Below are 19,428 nucleotides of genomic sequence, written 5' to 3'. Positions count from 1 at the left end.
GATTCCAGTCTGTAACTCACTCCCGGTTATCTGTTATTCTGTATATTAACCACCACAAACCAGATTAGATTCCAGTCTGTAACTCAATCCCGTGAATCTTTTATTCTATAAAAAAACACCCTGAACCCCTCGATTAGATTTCAGTCTGTAACACCCTCCCGGGTATCTGTTATTCTATATATAAACCACCCCGAACCCCTCGATTAGATTCCAGTCTGTAACTCACTCCCGGATATCTGTTATTCTATATATAAATCACCCCGAATCCCTCAATTAGATTCCAGTCTGTAACTCACTCCCGGTTATCTGTTATTCTGTATATAAACCACCACAAACCAGATTAGATTCCAGTCTGTAACTCAATCCCGGGAATCTGTTATTCTATAAAAAAACACCCTGAACCCCTCGATTAGATTTCAGTCTGTAACTCCCTCCCGGGTATCTGTTATTCTATATACAAACCACCCCGAACCCCTCGATTAGATTCCAGTCTATAACTCACTCCCGGGTATCTGTTATTCTATATATAAACCACCCAAACCCCTCGATTAGATTCCAGCCTGTAACTCACTCCCGGGTATCTGTTATTCTATATATAAACCAGCCCGAAGCCCTCGATGAGATTCCAGTCTGTAACTCTCTCCCGGGTATCTGTTATTCTATATATAAACCACCCCAAACCCCTCAATTAGATTCCAGTCTGTAACTCACTCCCGGGTATCTGTTATTCTATATGTAAACCACCCCAAACCCCTCGATTAGATTCCAGTCTGTAACTCACTCCCGGGTATCTGTTATTCTATGTATAAACCACCCCAAACCCCTCGATTAGATTCCAGTCTGTAACTCACTCCCGGGTATCTGTTATTCTATATATAAACCACCCCAAACCCCTCGATTAGATTCCAGTCTGTAACTCACTCCCGGGCATCTGTTATTCGATATATAAACCATCCTGAACCCCTCGATTAGATTCCAGTCTGTAACTCACTCCCGGGTATGTTATTCTATATATAAACCACCCCGAACCCCTCGATTAGATTCCAGTCTGTAATTCACTCCCGGGTATCTGTTATTCTATATATAAACCACCCTGAACTCCTCGATTAGATTCCAGTCTGTAACTCACTCCCGGGTATCTGTTATTCTATATATAAATCACCCCGAACCCCTCGATTAGATTCCAGTCTGTAACTCACTCCCGGGTATCTGTTATTCTATATATAAACCACCACGAACCCCTCGATTAGATTCCAGTCAGTAACTCACTCCCGGGTGTCTGTTATTCTGTATATAAACCACCCCGAACCCCTCGATTAGATTCCAGTCTGTAACTCACTCCCGGGTGTCTGTTATTCTATATATAAACCACCCGAACCCCTCGATTAGATTCCAGTCTGTACCTCACTCCCGGGTATTTGTTATTCTATATATAAATCACCCCGAACCCCTCGATTAGATTCCAGTCTGTAACTCACTCCCGGGTATCTGTTATTCTATATATAAACCACCCCGAACCCCTCGATTAGATTCCAGTCTGGAACTCACTCCCAGGTATCTGTTATTTTATATATAAACCACCCTGAACCCCTCGATTAGATTCCAGTCTGTATCTCACTCCCGGCTATCTGTTATTCTATATATAAACCATCCCGAATCCCTCGATTAGATTCCAGTCTGTAACTCACTCCCGGGTATCTGTTATTCTATATATAAACCACCCCGAACCCCTCGATTAGATTCCAGTCTGTAACTCACTCCCGGGTATCTGTTATTCTATATATAAACCACCCCGAACCCCTCGATTAGATTCCAGTCAGTAACTCACTCCCGGGTGTCTGTTATTCTATATATAAACCACCCCGAACCCCTCGATTAGATTCCAGTCTGTAACTCACTCCCGGGTATGTTATTCTATATATAAACCACCCAAACCCCTCGATTAGATTCCAGTCTGTAACTCTCTCCCAGGTATCTGTTATTCTATATATAAACCACCCAAACCCCTCGATTAGATTCCAGCCTGTAACTCACTCCCGGGTATCTGTTATTCTATATATAAACCAGCCCGAAGCCCTCGATGAGATTCCAGTCTGTAACTCTCTCCCGGGTATCTGTTATTCTATATATAAACCACCCCAAACCCCTCAATTAGATTCCAGTCTGTAACTCACTCCCGGATATCTGTTATTCTATGTATAAACCACCCCAAACCCCTCGATTAGATTCCAGTCTGTAACTCACTCCCGGGTATCTGTTATTCTATATATAAACCACCCCAAACCCCTCGATTAGATTCCAGTCTGTAACTCACTCCCGGGCATCTGTTATTCGATATATAAACCATCCTGAACCCCTCGATTAGATTCCAGTCTGTAACTCACTCCTGGGTATCTGGTATTCTATATATAAACCACCCCGAACCCCTCGATTAGATTCCAGTTTGTAATTCACTCCCGGGTATCTGTTATTCTATATATAAACCACCCTGAACTCCTCGATTAGATTCCAGTCTGTAACTCACTCCCGGGTATCTGTTATTCTATATATAAATCACCCCGAACCCCTCGATTAGATTCCAGTCTGTAACTCACTCCCGGGTATCTGTTATTCTATATATAAACCACCCCGAACCCCTCGATTAGATTCCAGTCAGTAACTCACTCCCGGGTGTCTGTTATTCTATATATAAACCACCCCGAACCCCTCGATTAGATTCCAGTCTGTAACTCACTCCCGGGTGTCTGTTATTCTATATATAAACCACCCTGAACCCCTCGATTAGATTCCAGTCTGTATCTCACTCCCGGGTATCTGTTATTCTATATATAAACCATCCCGAATCCCTCGATTAGATTCCAGTCTGTAACTCACTCCCGGGTATCTGTTATTCTATATATAAACCACCCCGAACCCCTCGATTAGATTCCAATCTGTAACTCACTCGCGGGTATCTGTTATTCTATAGATAAACCACCCCGAACCCCTCGATTAGATTCCAATCTGTAACTCACTCCTGGGTATCTGTTATTCTATATATAAACCCCCCGAACCCCTCGATTAGATTCCAGTCTGTAACTCAGTCCCGGGTATCTGTTATTCTATATATAACCCACCCGAACCCCACGATTAGATTCCAGTCTGTAACTCACTCCCGGTTATCCGTTATTCTGTATATAAACCACCACAAACCCGATTAGATCCCAGTCTGTAACTCACTCCCGGGTATCTGTTATTCTATATATAAACCAGCCCGAAGCCCTCGATTAGATTCCAGTCTGTAACTCTCTCCCGGGTATCTGTTATTCTATATATAAACCACCCCAAACCCCTCAATTAGATTCCAGTCTGTAACTCACTCCCGGGTATCTGTTATTCTATATATAAACCACCCCAAACCCCTCGATTAGATTCCAGTCTGTAACTCACTCCCGGGTATCTGTTATTCTATATATAAACCACCCCGAATCCCTCGATTAGATTCCAGTCTGTAACTCACTCCCGGGTATCTGTTATTCTATATATAAACCACCCCGAACCCCTCGATTAGATTGCAGTCTGTAATTCACTCCCGGGTATCTGTTATTCTATATATAAACCACCCTGAACTCTTCGATTAGATTCCAGTCTGTAACTCACTCCCGGGTATCTGTTATTCTATATATAAATCACCCCGAACCCCTCGATTAGATTCCAGTCTGTAACTCACTCCCGGGTATCTGTTATTCTATATATAAACCACCCCGAACCCCTCGATTGGATTCCAGTCAGTAACTCACTCCCGGGTGTCTGTTATTCTATATATAAACCCCCACAAACCCCTTGATTAGATTCCAGTCTGTAACTCACTCCTGTGTGTCTGTTATTCTATATATAAACCACCCCGAACCCCTCGATTAGATTCCAGTCTGTAACTCACTCTCGGGTATCTGTTATTCTATATATAAACCACCCCGAACCTCTCGATTAGATTCCAGTCTCTAACTCACTCCCGGGTATCTGTTATTCTGTACATAAACCACCCCGAACTCCTCGATTAGATTCCAGTCTGTAACTCACTCCCGGGTATCTGTTATTCTATATACAAACCACCCCGAACTCCTCGATTAGATTCCAGTCTGTAACTCACTCCCAGGTATCTGTTATTTTATATATAAACCATCCTGAACCCCTCGATTCGATTCCAGTCTGTATCTCACTCCCGGGTATCTGTTATTCTATATATAAACCATCCCGAACCCCTCGATTAGATTCCATGCTGTAACTCACTCCCGGGTATCTGTTATTCTATATATAAACCACTCCGAACCCCTCGATGAGATTCCAGTCTGTAACTCACTCCCGGGTATCTGTTATTCTATAGATAAACCACCCCGAAACCCTCGATTAGATTCCAGTCTGTAACTCACTCCCGGGTATCTGTTATTCTATATATAACCCACCCGAACCCCACGATTAGATTCCAGTCTGTAACTCACTCCCGGTTATCTGTTATTCTGTATATTAACCACCACAAACCAGATTAGATTCCAGTCTGTAACTCAATCCCGTGAATCTTTTATTCTATAAAAAAACACCCTGAACCCCTCGATTAGATTTCAGTCTGTAACACCCTCCCGGGTATCTGTTATTCTATATATAAACCACCCCGAACCCCTCGATTAGATTCCAGTCTGTAACTCACTCCCGGATATCTGTTATTCTATATATAAATCACCCCGAATCCCTCAATTAGATTCCAGTCTGTAACTCACTCCCGGGTATCTGTTATTCTATATATAAACCACCCCGAACCCCTCGATTAGATTCCAGTCTGTAACTCCCTCCCGGGTATCTGTTATTCTATATATAAACCACCCCGAACCCCTCGATTAGATTCCAGTCTGTAACTCACTCCCGGGTATCTGTTATTCTATATACAAACCACCCCGAACCCCTCGATTAGATTCCAGTCTGTAACTCACTCCCGGGTATCTGTTATTCTATATATAAACCAACCCGAACCCCTCGATTAGATTCCAGTCTGCAACTCACTCCCCGGTATCTGTTATTCTGTACATAAACCACCCCAAACTCCTCGATTAGATTCCAGTCTGTAACTCACTCCCGGGTATCTGTTATTCTATATATAAACCACCCCGAACCCCTCGATTAGATTCCAGTCTGTAACTCACTCCCGGGTATCTGTTATTCTATATATAAACCACCTCGAACCCCTCGATTCGATTCCAGTCTGGAACTCACTGCCGAGTATCCGTTATTCTATATATAAACAACCAGGAAACCCTCGATTAGATTCCAGTGTGTAACTCACTCCCGGGTGTCTGTTATTCTATATATAAACCACCCCGAACTCCTCGATTAGATTCCAGTCTGTAACTCACTCCCGGGTATCTGTTATTCTATATATAAACCACCCCGAACCCCTCGATTAGATTCCAGTCTGTAACTCACTCCCGCGTATCTGTTATTCTATATATAAACCACCCGAACCCCTCGATTAGATTCCAGTCTGTAACTCACTCCCGGGTATCTGTTATTCTATATATAAACCACCCCGAACCCCTCGATTAGATTCCAGTCTGTAACTCACTCCCGGGTGTCTGTTATTCTATATATAAACCACCCCGAACCCCTCGATTAGATTCCAGTCTGTAACTCACTCTCGGGTATCTGTTATTCTATATATAAACCACCCCGAACCTCTCGATTAGATTCCAGTCTCTAACTCACTCCCGGGTATCTGTTATTCTGTACATAAACCACCCCGAACTCCTCGATTAGATTCCAGTCTGTAACTCACTCCCGGGTATCTGTTATTCTATATACAAACCACCCCGAACTCCTCGATTAGATTCCAGTCTGTAACTCACTCCCAGGTATCTGTTATTTTATATATAAACCACCCCGAACCCCTCGATTAGATTCCAGTCTGTAACTCACTCTCGAGTATCTGTTATTCTATATATAAACCACCCCGAACCTCTCGATTAGATTCCAGTCTCTAACTCACTCCCGGGTATCTGTTATTCTGTACATAAACCACCCCGAACTCCTCGATTAGATTCCAGTCTGTAACTCACTCCCGGGTATCTGTTATTCTATATACAAACCACCCCGAACTCCTCGATTAGATTCCAGTCTGTAACTCACTCCCAGGTATCTGTTATTTTATATATAAACCATCCTGAACCCCTCGATTCGATTCCAGTCTGTATCTCACTCCCGGGTATCTGTTATTCTATATATAAACCATCCCGAACCCCTCGATTAGATTCCAGTCTGTAACTCACTCCCGGGTATCTGTTATTCTATATATAAACCACTCCGAACCCCTCGATGAGATTCCAGTCTGTAACTCACTCCCGGGTATCTGTTATTCTATAGATAAACCACCCCGAAACCCTCGATTAGATTCCAGTCTGTAACTCACTCCCGGGTATCTGTTATTCTATATATAACCCACCCGAACCCCACGATTAGATTCCAGTCTGTAACTCACTCCCGGTTATCTGTTATTCTATATATAAACCACCCTGAACCCCTCGATTAGATTCCAGTCTGTAACTCACTCCCAGGTATCTGTTATTCTATATATAAACCACCCCGAACCCCTCGATTAGATTCCAGTCTGTAACTCAATCCCGGGAATCTTTTATTCTATAAAAAAACACCCTGAACCCCTCGATTAGATTTCAGTCTGTAACTCACTCCCGGGTATCTGTTATTCTATATATAAACCACCCCGAATCCCTCGATTAGATTCCAGTCTGTAACTCACTCCCGGGTATCTGTTATTCTATATATAAACCACCCGGAACCCCTCGATTAGATTTCAGTCTGTAACTCACTCCCGGGTATCTGTTATTCTATATATAAATCACCCCGAATCCCTCGATTAGATTCCAGTCTGTAACTCACTCCCGGATATCTGTTATTCTATATATAAATCACCCCGAATCCCTCGATTAGATTCCAGTCTGTAACTCACTCCCGGTTATCTGTTATTCTGTATATAAACCACCACAAACCAGATTAGATTCCAGTCTGTAACTCAATCCCGGGAATCTGTTATTCTATAAAAAAACACCCTGAACCCCTCGATTAGATTCCAGTCTGTAACTCCCTCCCGGGTTATGTTATTCTATATATAAACCACCCCGAACCCCTCGATTAGATTCCAGTCTGTAACTCACTCCCGGGTATCTGTTATTCTATATATAAACCAACCCGAACCCCTCGATTAGATTCCAGTCTGCAACTCACTCCCCGGTATCTGTTATTCTGTACATAAACCACCCCAAACTCCTCGATTAGATTCCAGTCTGTAACTCACTCCCGGGTATCTGTTATTCTATATATAAACCACCCCGAACCCCTCGATTAGATTCCAGTCTGTAACTCACTCCCGGGTATCTGTTATTCTATATATAAACCACCTCGAACCCCTCGATTCGATTCCAGTCTGGAACTCACTCCCGGGTATCTGTTATTCTATATATAAACCACCCCGAACCCATCGATTAGATTCCAGTCTGTAACTCACTCCCGGGTATCTGTTATTCTATATATAAACCACCCCGAACCCCTCGATTAGATTCCAGTCTGTAACTCACTCCCGGGTATCTGTTATTCTATATATAAACCACCCCGAACCCCTCGATTAGATTCCAGTCTGTAACTCACTCCCGGGTATCTGTTATTCTATATATAAACCCCCCGAACTCCTCGATTAGATTCCAGTCTGTAACTCACTCCCGGGTGTCTGTTATTCTATATATAAACCACCCCGAACTCCTCGATTAGATTCCAGTCTGTAACTCACTCCCGGGTATCTGTTATTCTATATATAAACCACCTCAAACCCCTCGATTAGATTCCAGTCTGTAACTCACTCCCGGGTATCTGTTATTCTATATATAAACCCCCCGAACTACCCGATTAGATTCCAGTCTGTAACTCACTCCCGGGTATCTGTTATTCTAAATATAAACCCCCCGAACTACTCGATTAGATTCCAGTCCCTAACTCACTCCCGGGTATCTGTTATTCTGTACATAAACCACCCCGAACTCCTCGATTAGATTCCAGTCTGTAACTCACTCCCGGGTATCTGTTATTCTATATACAAACCACCCCGAACTCCTCGATTAGATTCCAGTCTGTAACTCACTCCCGGGTATCTGTTATTCTGTATATAAACCAACCTGAACCCCTCGATTAGATTCCAGTCTGTAACTCACTCCCCGGTATCTGTTATTCTGTACATAAACCACCCCGAACTCCTCGATTAGATTCCAGTCTGTAACTCACTCCCGGGTATCTGTTATTCTATATATAAACCACCCCGAACCCCTCGATTAGATTCCAGTCTGTAACTCACTCCCGGGTATCTGTTATTCTATATATAAACCACCTCGAACCCCTCGATTCGATTCCAGTCTGGAACTCACTGCCGGGTATCCGTTATTCTATATATAAACCACCCCAAACCCCTCGATTAGATTCCAGTGTGTAACTCACTCCCGGGTGTCTGTTATTCTATATATAAACCACCCCGAACTCCTCGATTAGATTCCAGTCTGTAACTCACTCCCGGGTATCTGTTATTCTATATATAAACCACCCCGAACCCCTCGCGGAGATTCCAGTCTGTAACTCATTCCCGGGTATCTGTTATTCTATATATAAACCACCCCAAACCCCTCGATTAGATTCCAGTCTGTAACTCACTCCCGGGTGTCTGTTATTCTATATATAAACCACCCCGAACCCCTCGATTAGATTCCAGTCTGTAACTCACTCCCGGGTATCTGTTATTCTATATATAAACCACCCCGAACCCCTCGATTAGATTCCAGTCTGTAACTCACTCCCGGGTATCTGTTATTCTATATATAAACCACCCCGAACCCCTCGATTAGATTCCAGTCTGTAACTCACTCCCGGGTATCTGTTATTCTATATATAAACCACCCCGAACTCCTCGATTAGATTCCAGTCTGTAACTCACTCCCGGGTATCTGTTATTCTATATATAAACCACCCCGAACCCCTCGCGGAGATTCCAGTCTGTAACTCATTCCCGGGTATCTGTTATTCTATATATAAACCACCCCGAACCCCTCGATTAGATTCCAGTCTGTAACTCACTCCCGGGTGTCTGTTATTCTATATATAAACCACCCCGAACCCCTCGATTAGATTCCAGTCTGTAACTCACTCCCGGGTATCTGTTATTCTATATATAAACCACCCCGAACCCCTCGATTAGATTCCAGTCTGTAACTCACTCCCGGGTATCTGTTATTCTATATACAAACCACCCTGAACCCCTCGATTAGATTCCAGTCTGTAACTCACTCCCGGGTGTCTGTTATTCTATATATAAATCACCCCGAATCCCTCGATTAGATTCCAGTCTGTAACTCACTCCCGGATATCTGTTATTCTATATATAAATCAACCCGAATCCCTCGATTAGATTCCAGTCTGTAACTCACTCCCGGTTATCTGTTATTCTGTATATAAACCACCACAAACCAGATTAGATTCCAGTCTGTAACTCAATCCCGGGAATCTGTTATTCTATAAAAAAACACCCTGAACCCCTCGATTAGATTCCAGTCTGTAACTCCCTCCCGGGTATCTGTTATTCTATATATAAACCACCCCGAACCCCTCGATTAGATTCCAGTCTGTAACTCACTCCCGGGTATCTGTTATTCTATATATAAACCAACCCGAACCCCTCGATTAGATTCCAGTCTGCAACTCACTCCCCGGTATCTGTTATTCTGTACATAAACCACCCCAAACTCCTCGATTAGATTCCAGTCTGTAACTCACTCCCGGGTATCTGTTATTCTATATATAAACCACCCCGAACCCCTCGATTAGATTCCAGTCTGTAACTCACTCCCGGGTATCTGTTATTCTATATATAAACCACCTCGAACCCCTCGATTCGATTCCAGTCTGGAACTCACTCCCGGGTATCTGTTATTCTATATATAAACCACCCCGAACCCATCGATTAGATTCCAGTCTGTAACTCACTCCCGGGTATCTGTTATTCTATATATAAACCACCCCGAACCCCTCGATTAGATTCCAGTCTGTAACTCACTCCCGGGTATCTGTTATTCTATATATAAACCACCCCGAACCCCTCGATTAGATTCCAGTCTGTAACTCACTCCCGGGTATCTGTTATTCTATATATAAACCCCCCGAACTCCTCGATTAGATTCCAGTCTGTAACTCACTCCCGGGTGTCTGTTATTCTATATATAAACCACCCCGAACTCCTCGATTAGATTCCAGTCTGTAACTCACTCCCGGGTATCTGTTATTCTATATATAAACCACCTCAAACCCCTCGATTAGATTCCAGTCTGTAACTCACTCCCGGGTATCTGTTATTCTATATATAAACCCCCCGAACTACCCGATTAGATTCCAGTCTGTAACTCACTCCCGGGTATCTGTTATTCTAAATATAAACCCCCCGAACTACTCGATTAGATTCCAGTCCCTAACTCACTCCCGGGTATCTGTTATTCTGTACATAAACCACCCCGAACTCCTCGATTAGATTCCAGTCTGTAACTCACTCCCGGGTATCTGTTATTCTATATACAAACCACCCCGAACTCCTCGATTAGATTCCAGTCTGTAACTCACTCCCGGGTATCTGTTATTCTGTATATAAACCAACCTGAACCCCTCGATTAGATTCCAGTCTGTAACTCACTCCCCGGTATCTGTTATTCTGTACATAAACCACCCCGAACTCCTCGATTAGATTCCAGTCTGTAACTCACTCCCGGGTATCTGTAATTCTATATATAAACCACCCCGAACCCCTCGATTAGATTCCAGTCTGTAACTCACTCCCGGGTATCTGTTATTCTATATATAAACCACCTCGAACCCCTCGATTCGATTCCAGTCTGGAACTCACTGCCGGGTATCCGTTATTCTATATATAAACCACCCCAAACCCCTCGATTAGATTCCAGTGTGTAACTCACTCCCGGGTGTCTGTTATTCTATATATAAACCACCCCGAACTCCTCGATTAGATTCCAGTCTGTAACTCACTCCCGGGTATCTGTTATTCTATATATAAACCACCCCGAACCCCTCGCGGAGATTCCAGTCTGTAACTCATTCCCGGGTATCTGTTATTCTATATATAAACCACCCCGAACCCCTCGATTAGATTCCAGTCTGTAACTCACTCCCGGGTGTCTGTTATTCTATATATAAACCACCCCGAACCCCTCGATTAGATTCCAGTCTGTAACTCACTCCCGGGTATCTGTTATTCTATATATAAACCACCCCGAACCCCTCGATTAGATTCCAGTCTGTAACTCACTCCCGGGTATCTGTTATTCTATATATAAACCACCCCGAACCCCTCGATTAGATTCCAGTCTGTAACTCACTCCCGGGTATCTGTTATTCTATATATAAACCACCCCGAACTCCTCGATTAGATTCCAGTCTGTAACTCACTCCCGGGTATCTGTTATTCTATATATAAACCACCCCGAACCCCTCGCGGAGATTCCAGTCTGTAACTCATTCCCGGGTATCTGTTATTCTATATATAAACCACCCCGAACCCCTCGATTAGATTCCAGTCTGTAACTCACTCCCGGGTGTCTGTTATTCTATATATAAACCACCCCGAACCCCTCGATTAGATTCCAGTCTGTAACTCACTCCCGGGTATCTGTTATTCTATATATAAACCACCCCGAACCCCTCGATTAGATTCCAGTCTGTAACTCACTCCCGGGTATCTGTTATTCTATATACAAACCACCCGGAACCCCTCGATTAGATTCCAGTCTGTAACTCACTCCCGGATATCTGTTATTCTATATATAAATCACCCCGAATCCCTCGATTAGATTCCAGTCTGTAACTCACTCCCGGTTATCTGTTATTCTGTATATAAACCACCACAAACCAGATTAGATTCCAGTCTGTAACTCAATCCCGGGAATCTGTTATTCTATAAAAAAACACCCTGAACCCCTCGATTAGATTCCAGTCTGTAACTCCCTCCCGGGTATCTGTTATTCTATATATAAACCACCCCGAACCCCTCGATTAGATTCCAGTCTGTAACTCACTCCCGGGTATCTGTTATTCTATATATAAACCAACCCGAACCGCTCGATTAGATTCCAGTCTGCAACTCACTCCCCGGTATCTGTTATTCTGTACATAAACCACCCCAAACTCCTCGATTAGATTCCAGTCTGTAACTCACTCCCGGGTATCTGTTATTCTATATATAAACCACCCCAAACCCCTCGATTAGATTCCAGTCTGTAACTCACTCCCGGGTATCTGTTATTCTATATATAAACCACCCCGAACCCCTCGATTAGATTCCAGTCTGTAACTCACTCCCGGGTATCTGTTATTCTATATATAAACCACCCCGAACCCCTCGATTAGATTCCAGTCTGTAACTCACTCCCGGGTATCTGTTATTCTATATATAAACCACCCCGAACTCCTCGATTAGATTCCAGTCTGTAACTCACTCCCGGGTATCTGTTATTCTATATATAAACCACCCCGAACCCCTCGCGGAGATTCCAGTCTGTAACTCATTCCCGGGTATCTGTTATTCTATATATAAACCACCCCGAACCCCTCGATTAGATTCCAGTCTGTAACTCACTCCCGGGTGTCTGTTATTCTATATATAAACCACCCCGAACCCCTCGATTAGATTCCAGTCTGTAACTCACTCCCGGGTATCTGTTATTCTATATATAAACCACCCCGAACCCCTCGATTAGATTCCAGTCTGTAACTCACTCCCGGGTATCTGTTATTCTATATACAAACCACCCGGAACCCCTCGATTAGATTCCAGTCTGTAACTCACTCCCGGATATCTGTTATTCTATATATAAATCACCCCGAATCCCTCGATTAGATTCCAGTCTGTAACTCACTCCCGGTTATCTGTTATTCTGTATATAAACCACCACAAACCAGATTAGATTCCAGTCTGTAACTCAATCCCGGGAATCTGTTATTCTATAAAAAAACACCCTGAACCCCTCGATTAGATTCCAGTCTGTAACTCCCTCCCGGGTATCTGTTATTCTATATATAAACCACCCCGAACCCCTCGATTAGATTCCAGTCTGTAACTCACTCCCGGGTATCTGTTATTCTATATATAAACCAACCCGAACCGCTCGATTAGATTCCAGTCTGCAACTCACTCCCCGGTATCTGTTATTCTGTACATAAACCACCCCAAACTCCTCGATTAGATTCCAGTCTGTAACTCACTCCCGGGTATCTGTTATTCTATATATAAACCACCCCAAACCCCTCGATTAGATTCCAGTCTGTAACTCACTCCCGGGTATCTGTTATTCTATATATAAACCACCTCGAACCCCTCGATTCGATTCCAGTCTGGAACTCACTCCCGGGTATCTGTTATTCTATATATAAACCACCCCGAACCCATCGATTAGATTCCAGTCTGTAACTCACTCCCGGGTATCTGTTATTCTATATATAAACCACCCCGAACCCCTCGATTAGATTCCAGTCTGTAACTCACTCCCGGGTATCTGTTATTCTATATATAAACCACCCCGAACCCCTCGATTAGATTCCAGTCTGTAACTCACTCCCGGGTATCTGTTATTCTATATATAAACCCCCCGAACTCCTCGATTAGATTCCAGTCTGTAACTCACTCCCGGGTGTCTGTTATTCTATATATAAACCACCCCGAACTCCTCGATTAGATTCCAGTCTGTAACTCACTCCCGGGTATCTGTTATTCTATATATAAACCACCTCAAACCCCTCGATTAGATTCCAGTCTGTAACTCACTCCCGGGTATCTGTTATTCTATATATAAACCCCCCGAACTACCCGATTAGATTCCAGTCTGTAACTCACTCCCGGGTATCTGTTATTCTAAATATAAACCCCCCGAACTACTCGATTAGATTCCAGTCCCTAACTCACTCCCGGGTATCTGTTATTCTGTACATAAACCACCCCGAACTCCTCGATTAGATTCCAGTCTGTAACTCACTCCCGGGTATCTGTTATTCTATATACAAACCACCCCGAACTCCTCGATTAGATTCCAGTCTGTAACTCACTCCCGGGTATCTGTTATTCTGTATATAAACCAACCTGAACCCCTCGATTAGATTCCAGTCTGTAACTCACTCCCCGGTATCTGTTATTCTGTACATAAACCACCCCGAACTCCTCGATTAGATTCCAGTCTGTAACTCACTCCCGGGTATCTGTTATTCTATATATAAACCACCCCGAACCCCTCGATTAGATTCCAGTCTGTAACTCACTCCCGGGTATCTGTTATTCTATATATAAACCACCTCGAACCCCTCGATTCGATTCCAGTCTGGAACTCACTGCCGGGTATCCGTTATTCTATATATAAACCACCCCAAACCCCTCGATTAGATTCCAGTGTGTAACTCACTCCCGGGTGTCTGTTATTCTATATATAAACCACCCCGAACTCCTCGATTAGATTCCAGTCTGTAACTCACTCCCGGGTATCTGTTATTCTATATATAAACCACCCCGAACCCCTCGCGGAGATTCCAGTCTGTAACTCATTCCCGGGTATCTGTTATTCTATATATAAACCACCCCGAACCCCTCGATTAGATTCCAGTCTGTAACTCACTCCCGGGTGTCTGTTATTCTATATATAAACCACCCCGAACCCCTCGATTAGATTCCAGTCTGTAACTCACTCCCGGGTATCTGTTATTCTATATATAAACCACCCCGAACCCCTCGATTAGATTCCAGTCTGTAACTCACTCCCGGGTATCTGTTATTCTATATATAAACCACCCCGAACCCCTCGATTAGATTCCAGTCTGTAACTCACTCCCGGGTATCTGTTATTCTATATATAAACCACCCCGAACTCCTCGATTAGATTCCAGTCTGTAACTCACTCCCGGGTATCTGTTATTCTATATATAAACCACCCCGAACCCCTCGCGGAGATTCCAGTCTGTAACTCATTCCCGGGTATCTGTTATTCTATATATAAACCACCCCGAACCCCTCGATTAGATTCCAGTCTGTAACTCACTCCCGGGTGTCTGTTATTCTATATATAAACCACCCCGAACCCCTCGATTAGATTCCAGTCTGTAACTCACTCCCGGGTATCTGTTATTCTATATATAAACCACCCCGAACCCCTCGATTAGATTCCAGTCTGTAACTCACTCCCGGGTATCTGTTATTCTATATACAAACCACCCGGAACCCCTCGATTAGATTCCAGTCTGTAACTCACTCCCGGGTGTCTGTTATTCTATATATAAACCACCCCGAACTCCTCGATTAGATTCCAGTCTGTAACTCACTCCCGGGTATCTGTTATTCTATATATAAACTACCTCAAACCCCTCGATTAGATTCCAGTCTGTAACATACTCCTGGGTATCTGTTATTTTATATATAAACCCCCCGAACTCCTCGATTAGATTCCAGTCTGTAACTCACTCCCGGGTGTCTGTTATTCTATATGTAAACCACCCCGAACTCCTCGATCAGATTCCAGTCTGTAACTCACTCCCGGGTATCTGTTATTCTATATATAAACCCCCCGAACTACTCGATTAGATTCCAGTCCCTAACTCACTCCCGGGTATCTGTTATTCTGTACATAAACCACCCCGAACTCCTCGATTAGATTCCAGTCTATAACTCACTCCCGGGTGTCTGTTATTCTATAGACAAACCACCCCGAACTCCTCGATTAGATTCCAGTCTGGAACTCACTCCCGGGTATCTGTTATTCTGTATATAAACCAACCTGAACTCCTCGATTAGATTCCAGTCTGTAACTCACTCCCCGGTATCTGTTATTCTGTACATAAACCACCCCGAACTCCTCGATTAGATTCCAGTCTGTAACTCACTCCCGGGTATCTGTTATTCTATATATAAACCACCCCGAAGCCCTCGATTAGATTCCAGTCTGTAACTCACTCCCGGGTATCTGTTATTCTATATATAAACCACCTCGAACCCCTCGATTCGAATCCAGTCTGGAACTCACTGCCGGGTATCCGTTATTCTATATACAAACATCCACGAACCCCTCGATTAGATTCCAGTCTGTAACTCACTCCCGGGTGTCTGTTATTCTATATATAAACCACCCCGAACTCCTCGATTAGATTCAAGTCTGTAACTCACTCCCGGGTATCTGTTATTCTATATATAAACCACCCCGAACCCCTCGCTGAGATTCCAGTCTGTAACTCACTCCCGGGTATCTGTTATTCTATATATAAACCACCCCGAACCCCTCGATTAGATTCCAGTCTGTAACTCACTCCTGGGTATCTGTTATTCTATATATAAACCCCCCGAACTCCTCGATTAGATTTCAGTCTGTAACTCACTCCCGGGTGACTGTTATTCCATATATAAACCACCCCGAACTCCCGATTAGATTCCAGTCTGTAACTCACTCCCGGGTATCTGTTATTCTATATATAAACCCCCCAAACTCCTCGATTAGATTCCAGTCTGTAACTCACTCCCGGGTGTCTGTTATTCTATATATAAACCACCCCGAACTCCTCGATTAGATTCCAGTCTGTAACTCACTCCCGCGTAACTGTTATTCCATATATAAACCACCCCGAACCCCTCGCTGAGATTCCAGTCTGTAACTCACTCCCGCGTATCTGTTATTCTATATATAAACCACCCCGAACCCCTCGATTAGATTCCAGTCTGTAACTCACTCCCGGGTACCTGTTATTCTATATATAAACCACCCCCAACCCCTCGATTAGATTCCAGTCAGTAACTCACTCCCGGGTATCTGTTATTCTATATATAAACCACCCTGAACCCCTCGATTAGATTCCAGTCTGTAACTTACTCCCGCGTATCTGTTATTCTATATATAAACCACCCCGAACCCCTCAATTAGATTCCAGTCAGTAACTCACTCCCGCGAATCTGTTATTCTATATATAAACCACCCTGAACCCCTCGATTAGATTCCAGTCTGTAACTCACTCCCGGGTATCTGTTATTCTATATATAAACCACCCCGAACCCCTCGATTAGATTCCAGTCTGTAACTCACTCCCGGGTATCTGTTATTTTATATTTAAACCACCCCGAACCGCTCGATTAGATTCCAGTCTGTAACTCACTCCCGGGTATCTGTTATTTTATATATAAACCACCCTGAACCCCGCGATTAGATTCCAGTCTGTAACTCACTCCCGGGTGTCTGTTATTCTATATATAAACCATCCCGAACCCCTCGATTAGATTCCAGTCTGTTACTCACTCCCGGGTATCAGTTATTTTATATATAAACCACCCCAAACCCCTCGATTAGATTCCAGTCTGTAATTCACTCCCGGGTATCTGTTATTCTATATATAAACCACCCTGAACCCCTCGATTAGATTCCAGTCTGTAACTCGCTCCCGGATATCTGTTATTTTATATATAAACCACCCGAAACCCCTCGATTAGATTCCAGTCTGTAACTCACTCCCGGGTATCTGTTATTCTATATATAAACCACCCCGAACCCCTCAATTAGATTCCAGTCTGTAACTCACTCCCAGGTATCTGTTATTTTATATATAAACCACCCCAAACCCCTCGATTAGATTCCAGTCTGTAACTCACTCCCGGATATCTGTTATTCTATATATAAACCACCCTGAACCCCTCGATTAGATTCCAGTCTGTAAATCACTCCCGGGTGTCTGTTATTCTATATATAAACCACCCTGAATCCCTCGATTAGATTCCAGTCTGTAACTCACTCCCGGGTATCTGTTATTCTATATATAAACCACCCCGAACCCCTCGATTAGATTCCAGTCTGTAACTCACTCCCGGTTAGCTGTTATTTTATATATAAACCACCCCAAACCCCTCGATTAGATTCCAGTCTGTAATTCACTCCCGGGTAACTGTTATTCTATAGAAAAACCACCCTGAACCCCTCGAGTAGATTCCAGTCTGTAACTCACTCCAGGGTATCCGTTATTTTATATATAAACCACCCCAAACCCCTCGATTAGATTCCAGTCTGTAACTCGCTCCCGGGTATCTGTTATTCTATATGTAAACCACCCCGAACTCCTCAATTAGATTCCAGTCTGTAACTCACTCCCGGGTATTTTTATTCTATATATAAACCACCCTGAACCCCTAGATTAGATTCCAGTCTGTAACTCACTCCCGGGTATCTGTTATTCTATATATAAACCACCCAAACCCCTCGATTAGATTCCAGTCTGTATCTCACTCCCGAGTATCTGTTATTCTATATATAAACCACCCTGAACCCCTCGATTAGAATCCAGTCAGTAACTCACTCCTGGGTATCTGTTATTCTATATATAAACCACCCTGAAACCCTCGATTAGATTCCAGTCTGTAACTCACTCTCGGGTATCTGTTATTCTATATATAAACCACACCGAGCCCCTCGATTAGATTCCAGTCTGTAACTCACTCCCGGGTATCTGTTATTCTATAGATAAACCACCCCGAAACCCTCGATTAGATTCCAGTCTGTAACTCACTCACGGGTAATTGTTCTTCGATATATAAACCACCCCAAAACGCTCGAATGGATTCCAGTCTGTAACTCACTCCCGGGTATCTGTTATTCTATATATAAACCACCCCGAACACCTCGATTAGATTCCAGTCTGCAACGCACTCACGGGGATCTGTTATTCTGTGTATAAACCACCCCGGACCCCTCGATTAGATTCCAGTCTGTAACTCACTCCCGGGTATCTGTTATTTTATATATAAACCACCCTGAACCCCTCGATTAGATTCCAGTCTGTAACTCACTCCCGGGTATCTGTTATTCTATATACAAACCACCCCGAACTCCTCGATTAGATTCCAGTCTGTAACTCACTCCCGGGTATCTGTTATTCTGTACATAAACCACCCCGAACTCCTCGATTAGATTCCAGTCTGTAACTCACTCCCGGGTATCTGTTATTCTGTACATAAACCACCCCGAACTACTCGATTAGATTCCAGTCTGTAACTCACTCCCGGGAATCTGTTATTCCATATATAAACCACCCTGAACCCCTCGATTAGATTCCCGTCTGTAACTTACTCCCGGGTATCTGTTATTCTATATATAAACCACCCTGAACCCCTCGATTAGATTCCAGTCAGTAACTCACTCCCGGGTATCTGTTATTTTACATATAATCCACCCGAAACCCCTCGATTAGATTCCAGTCAGTAACTCACTCCCGGGTATCTGTTATTCTATATATAAACCACCCCGAACCCCTCGATTAGATTCCAGTCTGTAACTCACTCCCGGGTAT

Source organism: Scyliorhinus torazame, chromosome 22, assembly GCF_047496885.1.
Source record: "Scyliorhinus torazame isolate Kashiwa2021f chromosome 22, sScyTor2.1, whole genome shotgun sequence".
In the NCBI taxonomy this organism is placed as follows: Eukaryota; Metazoa; Chordata; class Chondrichthyes; order Carcharhiniformes; family Scyliorhinidae; genus Scyliorhinus; species Scyliorhinus torazame.
The sequence above is the reverse complement of the archived record's forward strand: the minus strand, read 5'-3'. Positions refer to the sequence as shown.